The sequence below is a fragment of the Vulpes vulpes genome, chromosome 2, assembly GCF_048418805.1.
Source record: "Vulpes vulpes isolate BD-2025 chromosome 2, VulVul3, whole genome shotgun sequence".
Lineage (NCBI taxonomy): Eukaryota > Metazoa > Chordata > Mammalia > Carnivora > Canidae > Vulpes > Vulpes vulpes.
Genome location: NC_132781.1, coordinates 75,526,653 through 75,541,963, shown reverse-complemented (window position 1 = coordinate 75,541,963; position 15,311 = coordinate 75,526,653). Strand labels below are relative to the sequence as shown.

The window sequence follows — 15,311 nt, the reverse complement described above, 5'->3', positions numbered from 1 at the left end:
TAAATTATTGTGGGCCACATGCCATCCTTCTGCCAACAATTTCATCTTTGCATCCTTCTGTTGACCAGCCCCATTCACTCGGCTTTTTAAAAGTTTGAGGAAGCCATCGACAACATCTTAAAAATTAATCTGGGTTAGGTCATGACACAGCCTTAAAAAAAATGTCTGAGTGAACTAAACCATGCCATGCTCCATGCTAAGAGAATTTGAAAACAAAGGGGAGGGGAAACTGTTTAAAGAAAAAGCCATCCAGGGCAGCCCAGGTGGCTCAGCAGTCTAGCACGGCCTTCAGCCCAGGGCCTGATCCTAGAGACCCAGGATCCAGTCCCATGTTGGGCTCCCTGCGTGGAGCCTGCTTCTCCCTCTGCCTGTGTCTCTGCCTCTCTCTCTCTCTCTCATTAGAAAAAAACAAAACAAAACAAAAAAAAAAAAAAAAAGAAAGAAAAGGCATCCAAAGAAGGCAGAAATTCGGTCACTGGTCTACAAAACTATTTTCTCCCCTGTGCAATCATGCCACTCATATTTTTTTTTTTTTTTTTTTTTTTATTTATGATAGTCACAGAGAGAGAGAGAGGCAGAGACACAGGCAGAGGGAGAAGCAGGCTCCATGCACCGGGAGCCTGATGTGGGATTCGACCCCGGGTCTCCAGGATCGTGCCCTGGGCCAAAGGCAGGCGCTAAACCGCTGCGCCACCCAGGGATCCCGCCACTCATATTTCAAAAAAGTATTACTCGGGGATCCCTGGGTGGCGCAGCGGTTTGGCGCCTGCCTTTGGCCCAGGGCGCGATCCTGGAGACCCGGGATCGAATCCCACATCAGGCTCCCGGTGCATGGAGCCTGCTTCTCCCTCTGCCTGTGTCTCTGCCTCTCTCTCTCTCTCTGTGTGACTATCATAAATAAATAAATAAAAAAAAAAAAAAAAAAAAAAAAGTATTACTCTTGGTGAAACTCTGAATGGCAAGAGGAAGCAAACAGCAGCACTAAACCAGTGTTGGCTGCCTGCCCCCCCTTTCCACCGCCAAGCCAGTTGCCTAATCCTTCCCTCCGGAGTGTAGGGCTCCGTCTCCCTGACTCCCAGGAGCCAGGATGGTGCTCACCTTCTTCCTCCCGTCCTCAATGCCACGCTCCCCGGTGAAGACTGTGCCCTCTGGCTGCCCAGCTGCTCTGGGCTCCAGCTGCCTGCAGACTTTGCTTCCCTTGAGGGAGGTTAATCACACACCTGGCCACACCTCTCTTCAGAGGCAGGACGTGCCCCACACAACTGCCACCGGGCACCTGCCACCAAGAGCTGTGGCAACCTCAGCTTTCCAAATGGAAGAAAGGGTTGGTGAGGACCCCGAGTCACAGGAACTGAGGGGGCCCCTTGCCCCAGGCTGCAGGACTGGGTCCCCAAGGAAGGAGGCCCCTTGTCACCCAGGCTAGGCAAGCTGCCCTGCCAGTGCCAACCTTCCACATGGGAGAAGGAGCTAGGTAATCTTTATAAGGCCCCATGAGCAGAATTTCTTGACGTGCAACCTCCACTGTAGTGTCCTTACGGTGGCGCTCTGTTTTTCAGGAAGATAAATGTAGTCATGGCTAATAAGCACGAACGCATGGCACAGTAGACCAATTCAGAGAAAGCATCTGTCAGCCCCACGGTCCGTAGGGAATTCCCTGTGCAGTGTGATTTGAGGAATTCTACTGCAAACCCCCAAACTTGGTATATTTTCCCCCAGCCAGTTGCTTGGAATTCTCACCACGAAGGCCTATACACACATTTCCCTAAAACTTCGATTCCCCTGATTGCCTCTAATGGTAATTATATTTAAATGACATTTCAAAGAATTCCCAGATATGTTATCTTGTTAGAACCTATTTAATATACTGGGGGGCAGGGGAGAGGAACATAACTCATTAAACAATTATTGTCTATTAACATCATAACTATAATTAGTTTTCCAGAGACAGAGGCAAAGCCCTGAGGGGAGGAGACCCTGGAAGCCAGATGCATTTGGGCTGGAAGGGAGCTGAGAAATCACCTGAAACATCTAGTGGCCCGGGCAGAGGGGGTGAGGTGTGTGGTCCCACGGGCACCCCTGCACCCACACAGACAGGAACAGCGGTAGCCACAGAGACAGACTTCACCCACTCATGCTTCTGCCCGGGGCTGAGCTGGAAATCACAATGAAAAGCCCCCGTGGTGCCAAATAGACTCATTCCAATGCCGAGAACTCGAGCTACTTCCCCAAAGAACATCTTGGCCCAGTGCACCCCTCCCCGCCCCAGCAGAGTGTCTGCTGTGAATCTCTCAGTGACTCTAATCCTCCGAATTATCCCAGATATTTTTGAGGGAACAAAAGGAAACATTCGTTTTTGCAACATCCCTTCTCACCATTCCCTTCTCATGCATTAGCACAATCCTTAAATAATGCACCTTTGAGGTTCTGGGTAATTCTTCCCTCTGGCTGCCCTAAGTGTGTCTGAGTTCCATGAATTTGCTTGAAATGCACCCGATGCCCCATCCTAGCTAGAGCTGGAAGTGTGGTTTTGAGGCCTCTGTGGTCTCAGGGGTTCCTCTTCCTCCAAGATCCTGCTGCTCTCTTCCTTGGGTCATAGGACTTGGTGGTTGTATGGTCAGGGGCAGACCCACCTGCTCTCCGGGCTTCCCTGGCCTCGTGTGTCAAGGGAGAGGTTGGGGTTTCAATTAGTTCTCATCCCTGGCAGCACACATTAGAATCACCCAGGGAGCTGACAAAAACAAAACAAAACAAAACAAAACAAAACAAAACAAAACAAAAACCCATAATGCCAGGACTGCACACCCAGGGATCCATATTTAATTGGTTGGGTTGGGGCCCATCCTAGGTATTTTTAAAAACAGTTTTCCAGATCTGTAATTGCTGAGTTAGATGATCTCTGGAATCTTCCAAGTTCCATAAAACCCCACAATCCTGACAGTCTGATGCTCCATTTTATTTATTGAATTAACTTTTTTTACAAACATACTTCTTATTTTCAGGATGTTGCATAGGCTGGTTTTTAGAAATGCTTTTAATTATACAGAAAACAGTATTGTTTGTTGAGGTATAATTGGCATGTCATACTGCACATGTCTTGAAGTGTATGATCTGGTAAAAATGGTTACCACAATCACAATAGTGAACATGTCCATCACCCCCAAAAGTCTCCCGTGCCTCTTGGTAATCCTGTCACCCCTCATCTCCCCCCTTCTCTTCCCCAGGTAACCAACCACTGATCTGCTGTTACTATAGTTTGCATTTTCTATCATTTTATACCAATGGAATCATACCGTATATTCTATTTTTCACTTGGCTTCGCGTTACGTCCTTATACTTCAGATTTCAAGCTCTCTGAGAACAGAAGCCACCTTTTGTTTATTTTCTCTTCCCTTGGGCCCCCAACTTATCTTTGCCCAGAGAAACCCCTTTATCAGTATTTCCTTGATGGGAATCAGACCTTTGTGACCTTACAAGTGAGCTTCCGTTTGGTGGCCAACTCCCCACTACCTCTCTGCAGATTCCTAGTGAGCAGGTTTCAGCTCAGTTTAAAAATAATGCATTAGAAAAAAAATAATAATAATGCATTAGCTTAAGTGCATTCATTTGGGGTCCGTGGGGTTCTAGGGCTCCAGAAAATGAATGTCAAGGCATGTGTTGGGGGCAGGGGGAACTACCTGGGAAAGGTCCTTGGCTTTTTCCAGATTCTATTTTTTCTTTTGCATTTTAAAATTTTTATTTAAATTCAATTAACATAAAATGTATTCTTGGTTTCAGAGGCAGAGGTCAGTGACTCATCCGTCTTATGTAACACCCAGTGCTCATTACATCATGTGCCCTCCTTAATGCCCATCACCCAGTAACTCCAGTCCCCCAACCCCCTCCCCTCCAGGGACCCTCAGTTTTCTGTGATAGTCTCTAATGGTTTTTCTCCCTCTCTGAGTTCATCTTGTTTTATTTTTCCTCTCTTCCCTTATGACCCTCTGTTTTGTTTCTTAAATTCCTCATATGAGTGAGGTCATATGATAATTGTCTTTCTCTGACTTATTTTGCTTTGCATAATACTCTAGTTCAATCCACATCATTGCAAATGGCAAGATTTCATTTTGTTTTTTGATTCGCCAGATTCTTAATCACCAGATTCTTGCTTTATTCCTATTAGAATCCTACATGTATTTCATTTATATGATGCCTAATTGTAACTCCTCTACTGTCTGGCCCCTCTCTCCCTCCCTTCCCCTCTCCTCAGAATCTTGATTTTGTTCTCTGCCTGCTTTGGTTATGCCTCACCCTACTTCACTAGGGACACTACGGGCCCCTCCAGTGGCAGGCGCTGCCCCATGGGAACTTTTGCATTCCTCATTTCTTCAAGACCCTCTCACCTAAGTTATGTGGAGTGTCATGCCTCTTTATTCAATGATTCTTATTGCATCTTACGTACACTCCACCTGATTACCTGGATACCATTGTGGTTCAAATATCGCAAACCTGCATTTCCTCAAAACCCCAGAGCATGGGATTCCTTTTTATCTTAAACAAGATCGGTGTTTGCATTGTTGTAAATAAGTATTATAAGAACCAGGCGTAACAAAAAACAGCACCGCAAATTCACAGCTGAGCCACCTCTACTTAATCCAGAGGTACCTCCTCTTACTCCCCTGTATCATACACACAAAAAAATATTTAAAAATAATGCTCTGATTTTAGATCGAGATGAATATTAGCAACATCAGCCTCCAAATGATAAATTCATATGCATCTGGCACAGTCATACAAACACCAGTTTCCAAGTGTCTTCCAGAGACAAGAGAGAGCAAGCAAAACATCTCACCTGCTGGTCAAAAGGCCAAAATAGACTCCACCTTGCCCCCAACGCCCCTCCACCCCTTGCACCTTCTCAAGGCTCTGGTATCTTGCACCCAGAAATGTTCTTTGGCTCCCCACTTGGGACCAGCTCTTAACTTTCATTGTCCCTCTCACCAATACCATTCCCCCCTCCCACAGAACAGCAAATACGGTAACGATGGCATTTCAGTCCACTTTCTACACAATTTCATTCCTGTGCAATAAAGGCAAACCTCTGAAAGCTACTTACGTGGAGGTGGCAAAGGCAACCCTGGGTTGGGAAGCAGAGTTTGCTGATGCCAGCCCGCTTAAATAGCTGGCTTGGCTGACGCAGGCTGTTGATGGCACGCTTATTTACGCCCGTGAATGCACGCTCAAGCAAGGACCTGAAAAACCTGCAGTGTGGGCAGCAGGGAAACCGCTGAACATGTGCCCAGGTTACATCTCTCCTGGTTATTCGGGTTTGATATGCAGGCGGTGACTTCTGAGTTTCATGGAACTTTCTCAGCACCCCCTTCTTGTTCCTGATCTCTGTCTTCACCAAGTAAGAGGCTTCCCCAAGACTACATGAGAGGTGCCGCTGGGAGGAAGGAAGAAACAAAGGACCCTGGACCCTTGTGCCAAGTTCCTTATTTTGAATGGGTTTCCAGTTAGATGTAGCCTCATTTTAAGCCATAGGCTTGGTGAGGTTGATTTCACAGCTCTGCGGGCTGGATGCCAAGCTAAGAGCCTGGACAGTTGCCCAATCAATGAAAAGTTGTGGTTCTTTTTTTTTTTTTTTCAGGCACAGAACGTACAAACAAAGAACAGTTAGAGGGGAGGTTTAGGCTAGGATGATACAATTTTAGGTCCCCTTCAAAAAAGATGTTTTCATTTCTTTCTTCTGTGTCTATACTTTCATCTCGACATCCCCTCCCCTTCCTTTGTTAATGAAATTCCTATCTAAGAGTTGAAAGATTCCCCACAAGAGCTCAAATAAAAAGCCAGTGTGTGAGCAAGCCTGTGGGAAGATGTTCTCCAAGCGTGAGTGTGTTCAGTGGGTCATGTGACTGTCAGTGGAAACGTGTCTGAGGGTGAGGGTATGTGTGTGGGTGTGGGGACCCGGTTAGTGGCTGTTTATCTGGTTTTTTTTATGGCTAGATATGGCAATTCATAGTCAATAGCAGCATGCTAAACACATTAGGTGGTATGATTTTGAGAGAATGAAGGAAGGGAGATAGAGCTTGGTGAGATCATTTATGGGAGTATCTGTGGGGATTTGCCGGGTCCACAGCACAGGCTGATAAGTGCCACCCAGATTTACACAGCCTATATTCTTCACTTCACTGGACAAAGAAAGAGCCCACTTGATTCTCTCGGGAACAGAAGCCGTATGTGAAAGAAGAACAGCAATCGCTAAGAATATTCCTTTCTCTCTTGGAAAAGGGGGTAATGGTTATAAAACATGTGTGGGAGAATAGTAGAGACAGAGGGCCTGGCCTATCCTAACCCTGGTTACCAGAAGAATTCTTTTGTTGCCTAATTCATTGCCTAACTTTTGACTGTTCTATGGCCAAATCTGGATTCTGACCCCCCAGATTTCTTGAATGCAGGGTCTATGTCTTGTTCGCTTTTTGACACCGACAGAGCCTGGCACAAATGCTTCTACCAATGACAATGACGATGGTGATGATGACATCTGGGTTTACACTCAGGACTGATTTGAATCAATATTTTAAAAGTTGTTTCAGAATGTTTTCAGTTGTCCTTGTTTGTTTATCATCTGTCTTCTAGAATGTGATTTCCATGACCTCAACGCCCTTGCAGTCTCGCCCACCCTCGTAACCCCAACACCCAGCACAGTGTCTGGCGCATGGCAGGTGCTCAACAGATATGTGCTGTCTGCTTAGTTTCTAAATTCCTTTGACGGATGTGCGACCCAACAGACCAAACGTCTGGAATCAGTAACGTCACCTTGGTTCACACATGTTTCTTTTGCTCTTGTATAATGTGTTGGCTGTAAGCGATTCCTCATTATCCGGTGTATCATGGAGATGAAACTAAAAGTGGCAGAGACCATAGGGCAGTTTGACATCACTTAAGAACTCTGTAGGTATGTGGTTTCAGGTTGCTCGGTGATGCAATGAGATTACCAAGAAGCCAGGCATTTTCTGTGTTCTATTTTGCAGTCTTCAGTGTGGTGGCATTGCCTTTTTTCATAGTGGTGAGGTTGTTGTGGTAGCTTGGTATAACCTATCCTTAAATGAAAAAAAGCAAAGACAAGTGGGGAGGGAAATAGGCTTTCTCTTAGTGTCCCTCTTTGTTTGTTAGACACGTCTTTCCAGAAGCCATTAGCAGACTTCCAGTTGTGTCCCCTTGCTGAGAACTGGGTCAAATGGCCACCACACTGGCTAAACCCATCATCTGCAGAGAGGAAATGAATCGGGCTGACTGTGGTTCCTTTTATGGGCCCCAGAGAAGGATCTACCTTTCCCAAACAAATTTCCCTGATATCTGCACAAAATCAGGATTCAGTTAACAGGGCAGAAGTAGAAAAGTGCTACCAATAATTCTACCAATCTAAGGAATCCTTTAAAGTCTGATAACCTAGGGGCACCTGGGTGGCTCAGTCCATTAAGTGGCCAACTCCTGGTTTGGGCTGAGGTCATGACCTCAGGGTCCTGGAATAGAGCCCCCCAAGTCCGGCTCCATGCTCAGCAGGGAGTGTGCTTGGGATTCCCTCTGCCCCCCTCGCGCCTCCCCCCTTCGCACACGCACACTCAATCTCCCAAATAAATACATAAATCTTTAAAGTCTGATAACCTAAACCCCTTTACAGCTTGAGTGCCAGTCCAGGTCATGACAATTGTGCTTCACTCTATCAGCTCTCTGTTGCATGCACTTTTTTTTTTTTTTAATGAAAAAAGCTTACTTCAACTCTCAGCAAAATCAAAACTATTTCAACAACCCACAAATAAGGGAAATAGCTGGCTACAGTGAAATTTCTTTTTTGTCTGCAGGTTTAGATGATAAGTCTGCATCACTACTGATTTTTTGCATATCCAAGGAATAGCATATAATCTCGCAGCCTCTTCTCCTATGTCAGTTGGGATTGATGATGCTGTTATTTCTCAGAAACATCAAATCTAATACTGCAACTAAGCACAAAAGCGTTGCCAAATAGTCTATAAGGGTTTCAGACTCATTTTCCTGCTCCTCCTCTTGTCTATTATATTTCAGTGGAGTCCCATATTCCCATGTTTGCATCTAGGAGCTCTAGCTACTGCTTCAGATGTGAAAACTGGAAACATGGTTGACACAGTAATTCTTACCTCGTTTTCATTTTCTCCTGGTGATTAGCAAACTTCAAATTAACACACAGATAGGTAATTTTGTTTTCCTTTTCTTTGCTGTTCTAGACTTTTTCCATGTGGTGGACTTGAGGAACTCTTCGTTGTCACAGATCAAGAGAGTTAGGATGAAGGATGTCATCAAAAGAACATGTCTGGGAGATGGTCGGTGACTCAGTAAATGTTTGTTGAGTGACTGGAAGAATGCTGGAAAGGAGTCTGGTCTTCTGTATGCAGGCTTGGATTCAAGTCCCATCTCTGCCACTTCCCATCTGTGTGAGCCAGGACAAGTTATACAACTTCTCTCAGACTCAGTTTCGACATCTATAAAATAGGTTTGCCACAAGGACTAGAGATAATATATGTAAGCTGCTTAGCATAATGCCTGGAACATAGTATATGCTCAATAAATAGTAGTTACCACTAATAGCTACGACAAGAAGCCCGTTTTTCTTTAGTCATCTTCACGAAGCCCACACATGGTGGGCACAAAATAGTGACCCTAAAGCCCCGGATGCTAGAGCCAACAGGAGTGTTTGCTACATAGAAGGCAGTGATATCTGGACAGTGGGCAGCAGCTATTCCTTTCATGCTCAAAGCCAGAGATCACCAAAGTGCAGAGGGCCACTTCATGAGTGAGGAGCATGCAATGGTGGCGGGAGAGAGAAGCCTTTCCCTAGGGAACAGAAAACTTTCAAAGACATTTAAGACAATTGATCACAAGAGATACAAACCTCCCCAAGGCCAAAATCTGACTTGGACAGAAGCAAATTAGGAAGAAGAGTTACCAGAGTGTAGAAGCATACTTGCTGAGAGCTCTGCCCCCAAGGTGTAAACCTGCAGAGAGACCAAGAATCTCATCCCATGTGCAGATGGTGTGGAAACGCCGACTCCCAGGGCGCCCTGCCTAGGCCCAGCCTGGCTGGAGGGAAAACAGCGCAGGAAGTAGCAAATGACAGGGAACATGGACCAGAAAGGGATGGCAGCTAACCTAGGCTGGAGATCTTTCCCTTGGCTGCTCCTGCCAGAGGGCTTCACGAGGTCCCTGGTGAGGAGGGACTGAGTTCTAACAGAACCACACTCTAGTTTGTTGTGAGCCGGTAGTGATTAGGTCATTCTTTCAGTGAACTGCAGGTGTTTCTTTCCAAGTGTAGATTCCGTCATCTGACCTAATCCACCTGTTGTCCTTGAGGAGTCCTGAGTCCGTGGATGATGAGGAGTCAGGATGCTGTAGCCCAGCCACAGTGCCCACTGCAGAAGAGGCCTGGGAGGGCTGTTCCAACTGGTGTGGTCCGTGTTGCCTTTACTCTTTGACTTAAAAGTCATAGTCTCCTCTCATTCCCTTTTGTTTCAGCCAGAGTCTAATGAATGGGGAGGTCACAAGCATCATTTTCCCCAGAAACCCCTTCATGCTCTTGGTCAGAGGAAGGGGAAGGCCCTTGGTAATGGGGAGTATCACGCATCTGTGGAAAGAGGGAGGGAGAGGGGGCCTCTATCTTCACCCACAAATGTCCCCAAATGTGTCCACTCCTTGCCCTCAGCATTAGGACTCACTGCTGCCAGCAGGAGCTGCAGGGTGACATTCTCAAGGGGGGGTGAACCCTCACCTAAATGGCGGCTCTTCCATGAGTGACAGGAAGGTGTCACCATTTGGGGCCACCTCAGCCTGATTGTCATCCCCTAACACACAGGGTGAGGAAAGAGAGTCCCCACACCCATGACAGTTCAGGGATGCACCCTGTGCTTTTAGAAAGCAGTGGGTGGGGAGCTGGGGTAAAGAAAAAGAAAACTTACTTGACTGGGCGTCAAACTCAGGCACAGTCCATGCTATCAATCACCACACAGCATGACCTTGGTGGCCACTTCTCACGGTGACTCACTGGAGCCCCAGGCAGGCGAGGAAGAGCAGGTCTGGCCTCCTCCCCATGAGTACACCCACCCCAAGCTCTATTTAAGATATTTGACTTCTGTGAGTGATTTTACCTGGAAACAGAGAGGAAGAAGAAAGGAAAAAGGGGAGATAACAAAAACATAAAGTTGAAGACAAACCAAACAACAAAAATGCATATCTGATACAGTGGTGAAAAAGTTAGAAATACTTTGGGCTAAAATTGTGGATCTGCTGAAGGGAGAGAAAAGTTTTGGTTAGCAGCTACAGGCCTTCTCCTTCCAGCCCCCTCCTCTGCCACCTCCTCTCAGAGGTGGCAGGGCGGATTCAGCATGTGACTCCAGAAGCTCCCATCCCCTCTTCATGCCTCAGCCCCTGTCTGTGTGAGGAGGGAGTTGAACAAGATGATTCCTCTGAGGTCCTTTCTGTTTTAATCTTCTACCCTCCAAGGGGAGAGAGGCAGGGGCTACTGGGTAGACAGGAGGGACTCCCAGCAGCCATAAGGGAGGATGGCTCCCTCCACTTAGGGCTTAGAGAAATGAGAGGAAGCATCAGTGGACAGGTACAATTGCACGACTGTTGTGACACGAAAGCACTCCACTTACTACTGTTGGTAGGGATCCACTCCCCGAGACTCCTTAGTCCTCCTCCTCAACAACCTGGGCCTCCCCAAACCTCTTGGGATCCAGTAATTAGAGGGTAACACCTGGCTGTGTGTGCATAGGTACGTGTGTGTGTTTGTGCTTGGGTGTAGCAGAGGGAGCAACCAGAACTCAGCTCCAGCTACGATACTCCAAGCATGTGTTTGGTTTGGTTTGAAAAGTCAGTGCCTGACTTTTCAGTGCAATCTAGAGAGACATCTTAAAAGAGAGAACCCTGATGTGGGGGAGATTAGGGAGATGGGTTGGGCGGGGTAGGTGAAGGAAGGAGGGAGAGAGGAACTATATCTGTTTCAGCCCTGAAAAAAATGTCTAATGTTCTTAATTTCTGCTTTTGGCAAAAATACGCTTTCGTCTGATTTTGTTAACCAATTCAGTGCAATTCTGCTCTGCACATTTCAACAAAAACCTCCTTCTTCCATGGCCTTCTCTGAGGTTTCTGTAATGAGGCCCTGGCAGGGCAGTGGGCAGTAATTTAAGGTCTCTTGTAAAATGGCTTCTGATGTGGTGAATTACATAAATGGTGGTGTACAGTCTTGCGTCTGACTTTCACCTCTCTGGAGAGGCAGCTCCTGGACTGGTCTTTCCAGTGGGTTCTGAGTGACCTGCAAGAGTGCCTGGTGTCCTGAGTTGATTTCCCAAAGGTGACACTGATGAGAGAGCAAAAGGCAAGCTGAGGGCAAAGCATAAGCTAACACCCCACTCCCTGCTCTCAGGTGGGATGCTTGTGATATTCCTCAGGCACTCCCGGCTGCCCAAGAACAAAGGAATAGGAAAAATGAGTGGTCAACTAATAGAGATCATAGTCACATAGGATATGAGTCTCCATCAGTTTCCAATAGTCTTAATGATTTATGAGAAAAAAAATAAAAGCAGTCTTACCAACAGCCAGACCTCCAGAAACCTAAAGACTCCATTTCCTGGGGCCCTAACCCAACCCTCCCCTCCAGAGGATAGAAAACCATATATAATCAGTCACTTCTCACAACCCCAGTGCAGCTCTTTCTGCCCATGGGTCCTGTCCCTGTGTTATAATAAAACCACCTTTTAGCACGAAGACATCTCAAGAATCCTTTCTTGACTGTTTGCTCCTGAACCCCAATATTTCACATCAACACCACTGACTTTGTTCTCTGACTCAAAGGGAAATGACCTCTCTGTTTTTCGTGGTGCTGCCAGTAGTTGCCCAAGGCCAAGTCTCAGGCTGAAGAGAATTTAGGGTGGTACCGGGATTCAGAGAGAAGGCTCTAGAGACAGTGTGGACCTGGCTCAGATCTATGGTGACCAACTTTCCTGGTTTTCCCAGAACTGTCCTGGTCTAGCACTGGAAATCTCATATCCTAGAAAACCCCCCAGTCCTGGGCAAAATGGGATGGTTGGTCAACCTGTCCTAGTCTTTTCACATCAGTGCCAGTAATTTAACCTTCTTTTTTTTTTTTTTTTAAGATTTATTTATTAATTTGAAGGGGGAGGGGAGGAGGGAGAGAAAGCCTTAAAAAAAAGAAAAAGATTTTATTTATTTATTTATTTATTTGAGAGAGACAGAGCACAAGCAGGCGGAGGGGCAGAGGGAAAGGGAGATGCAGACCCCTCGCTGAGCTGGGAGCCCAATCCTGGGACCCTGAGATCATGATCTGAGCCAGGGGCAGAGGCATATCGACTGAGCCACTAAGGTGCCCCAGGGAAAGAGAGTCTTAAGCAGACTCAGCACCGAGCTCAACACAGGGCTGGATCTCCTGACCCTGAGATCACCGTCAGAGCCAAAATCAAGAGTTGGATGCTTGACTGTGCCACCCAGGTGCCCCAGGAATTTAACCTCTTTGTGCCTTAATTTCATCATATGTGAAATGAAGATAATGATCACTGCTTCATGTGATAGATATTTGAGGAGTAGGGTTGATATCCACCCAAAAATTGTTCAAGAAGAAAAGAGAGGATTAGGTGACAAAAGTAATGTCTTTCTGCCTCTGTTTCAGGGAGAAGAGATCTCCTCTCCTCCCTGTGTTTTGACCTTTCCAAGTGTAGGTATGAGCATGACACTTGAGGTTTCTGGAACAATCCAGAAAGCCTTGCAGGCCCTGGTTTATGCAGAAGGCTGGATTACTGTCTCTCCCAGCCCTGTGATTATCTGATTAAGTGTAAATGGCAGAAGCAGCTGCCTGCTTGCAGAAGTCACTTTTAGCAGCTACCACTCAGGAGTCACAAATAAGGGATTATGAAGCCTTTTCTTTTCAGCTTCCTTGTTGCCCCTCAGTTATTGTGTGCAGAAATTCTTAACTAATAGCCGTGTTCCGAGTGACTATTCCCCAGTAACTACTGTTTCGGGATTGAAAAGGGAAAAGAAGTTAATGTTTTCAAAAGATTCCCTTGCAAGGCATTTTGCAGCCCAAGGGTGAATTTCACAGGCGTCTTAATCCCTGGCAGTAGGGACCCAGGGCTGTCTTGGAGACCAGAAGCAGCAAGCAAGAACTCTGATAACAAAAGAGAGGCAAGGGAATTATTTATTCAAATGTCCTGATAGAAAAAGGCTTTAATCAAAGACACCATAGAAAACAAGCTGCAAGCTGATAGGGAGTATTTGGAACATGAAGGTGTCAAAGGGATCCAGGCTTTTTCTGAACAGAAGGAAGTGACTGGGGAAAATGTTCCTTCTGTGTTGAGCAGAGCTATGTCAGCACTAATGACACGAGGAGGGCTCTTATTAGGAAGATGCCAAGGGCTGGAGATGATTGAAAGCATGACCGTCTTTACTATCCCCACCCGCCCAGCCCCACCACAAATGAAGTCAGAAACATTAGAATTAGTGCCAGATTCTGATTGAAAAATAGAAGTTTGCAGAAGTTGGGAAATTCAACATGCAAGACCCTGGCACCAGTGATAGCAAACTCGGCCAAAGCAGTTGATGGCACAATTTTGCATAATTAGGTCACATTTAAGAGGAGAGGAAGAAAAAGGACTCTCCAATCAGGAATTTACTAATTTATATAAACATTAGTGTGATCGATGGTTTCAAATTCAATGGTGACTCCTTCATATTTACATTCTAAATTAATGAGTGTTAGGATGACAAGGATGGCAATATTGCTGGCTTTTGGTGGCACACAAAACTACCCACCAGGCTCTGGGGAAACCTGCAAAGTAGATGTTTCCAGGTTACCAAGTTATCTTTTCTCCTGTGTTTCCCACCCCTTTCTAAAGAAAATTCAATTCTGGACCAATTAATTCAAGAGTCAGGAAATTTGATTATCTGAATAATGCATTAAGTCATGACCATTAACTATTACTGCATGATAAATCACTCCAAAGCTTAAACTAACCACAATCATTTTATTATCCCTTTCAGTTTTTGTGGTCGGACTGCAGGGGCGGTTGGCGGGGGGAGGGCAGTAGATTTTGGTCTGACGCCCCTCATATGGTTGTAGTTAGATAGTAGCTGAAGCAAGAACAGCAGAGGAGCTGGAGAAACTGTAGTCTTACTGGGTATCTCCCTCACGTAGCCTCAAGACCTCTCCATGCAGTCTCTCCATAACGCTGGTTGAGCTTCCTCACAACATGGCAGTCAAGCGCTCCAGTGCAAGTAATTCAGCTCCCAAGACAGAAGCATCAACTTTTAGGACACGACCTTAGAAGTCATGTAACATCACTTCTACTACATTCTCACATTGGTTGCAAGTGAGTCACAAACCCACCAAACCCAAGGGGGAATTAGTAGAGAATTCTTCATTCTTACTGGAGAAATGGCAAGGTTCCAGTGTGGGATGGGAGATGTTGTGGCCATCTTTGGAAAATGCAGTATGCTGTAAGATCTGAATGACTGATGATTATAGCCTTCAAAAGAAATGTTTATGACGGGATGAGCACTGAGTGTTATGCTATATGTTGGCAAATCGAACTCCAATAAAAAAAATATACAAAAATAAAAACAAACAAATGTTTATATTTTAAGAAAATAACATTAACCCAATAAATCTCTCAATTAGTGAACTATGTACTGAAGAACCTAGTGTTAACTACTTCAACCCCTTCTTCTCCACATTACCTCTGATTCTTTAGGGTCAAACGGTGGGATGTAATGTGCTGTGTTAGTTTTCTGGGGCTACCATAACAAAGTACCACAAACTGAGGGGCTTATACAACAGAAATTCATTGTCTCCCAGTTCTGGAGGCTAGAAGTCTCAGATAACAGTCAATTCTTCCTGGAGGCTGTAGGAGAACAACTGGCCCATGCCTCTCCCTTAGCTTCTGGCAATTTGCTAGGATTCTTTGTTGTCCCTTGTCTTGTAGAAGCATCGCCCCCATCTCGCCTTCATCTTCACATGGCGTTCTCCCCAGTGCATGTAGCTCTGTCCAAATTTCCCCTTTTTATAAGGACACCAGTCCTCCTGGATTAGCCCCCCAACACACTCCCCTGTGACCTCATCTTAACTAATTATATCAGCAATGACCTTATTTCCAAATAATGTTACATGATGAGGTATTGGGGTTAGGACTTCAAAATGTGAATTTAGTGTGGGGGTTGGAGGCTATTCAACCTGCAACATGTCTCTTATTTGCTGAAGGCAGGAGCTTCTTTTGATAGGGTTTTTAAGAGTA

General features: G+C 45.7%; 1 protein-coding gene and 1 long non-coding RNA gene across 3 annotated transcripts in view; one reads left to right on the top strand and one right to left on the bottom strand.

The window, feature by feature from the left end:
- Window positions 1-5,708, bottom strand: part of HOPX (HOP homeobox) — a 28,566-nt gene extending 22,858 nt beyond the window's left edge. The window contains exon 1 of one of the 2 annotated variants that reach the window (XM_026003561.2): window positions 5,093-5,708. The gene's annotated coding sequence lies outside the window, so the exon portion shown is untranslated. Of the gene's footprint in view, window positions 1-1,098; window positions 1,455-5,092 lie in introns of those variants that run through there. The other variant, XM_026003563.2, reaches the window with a different exon arrangement.
- Window positions 5,709-5,756: 48 nt separating this feature from the next.
- Window positions 5,757-11,251, top strand: LOC140597886 (uncharacterized). The gene is made up of 2 exons (XR_011999882.1): window positions 5,757-5,865; window positions 8,241-11,251. It is a non-coding gene; the product is annotated as an uncharacterized lncRNA (long non-coding RNA).
- Window positions 11,252-15,311: the final 4,060 nt, after the last annotated feature.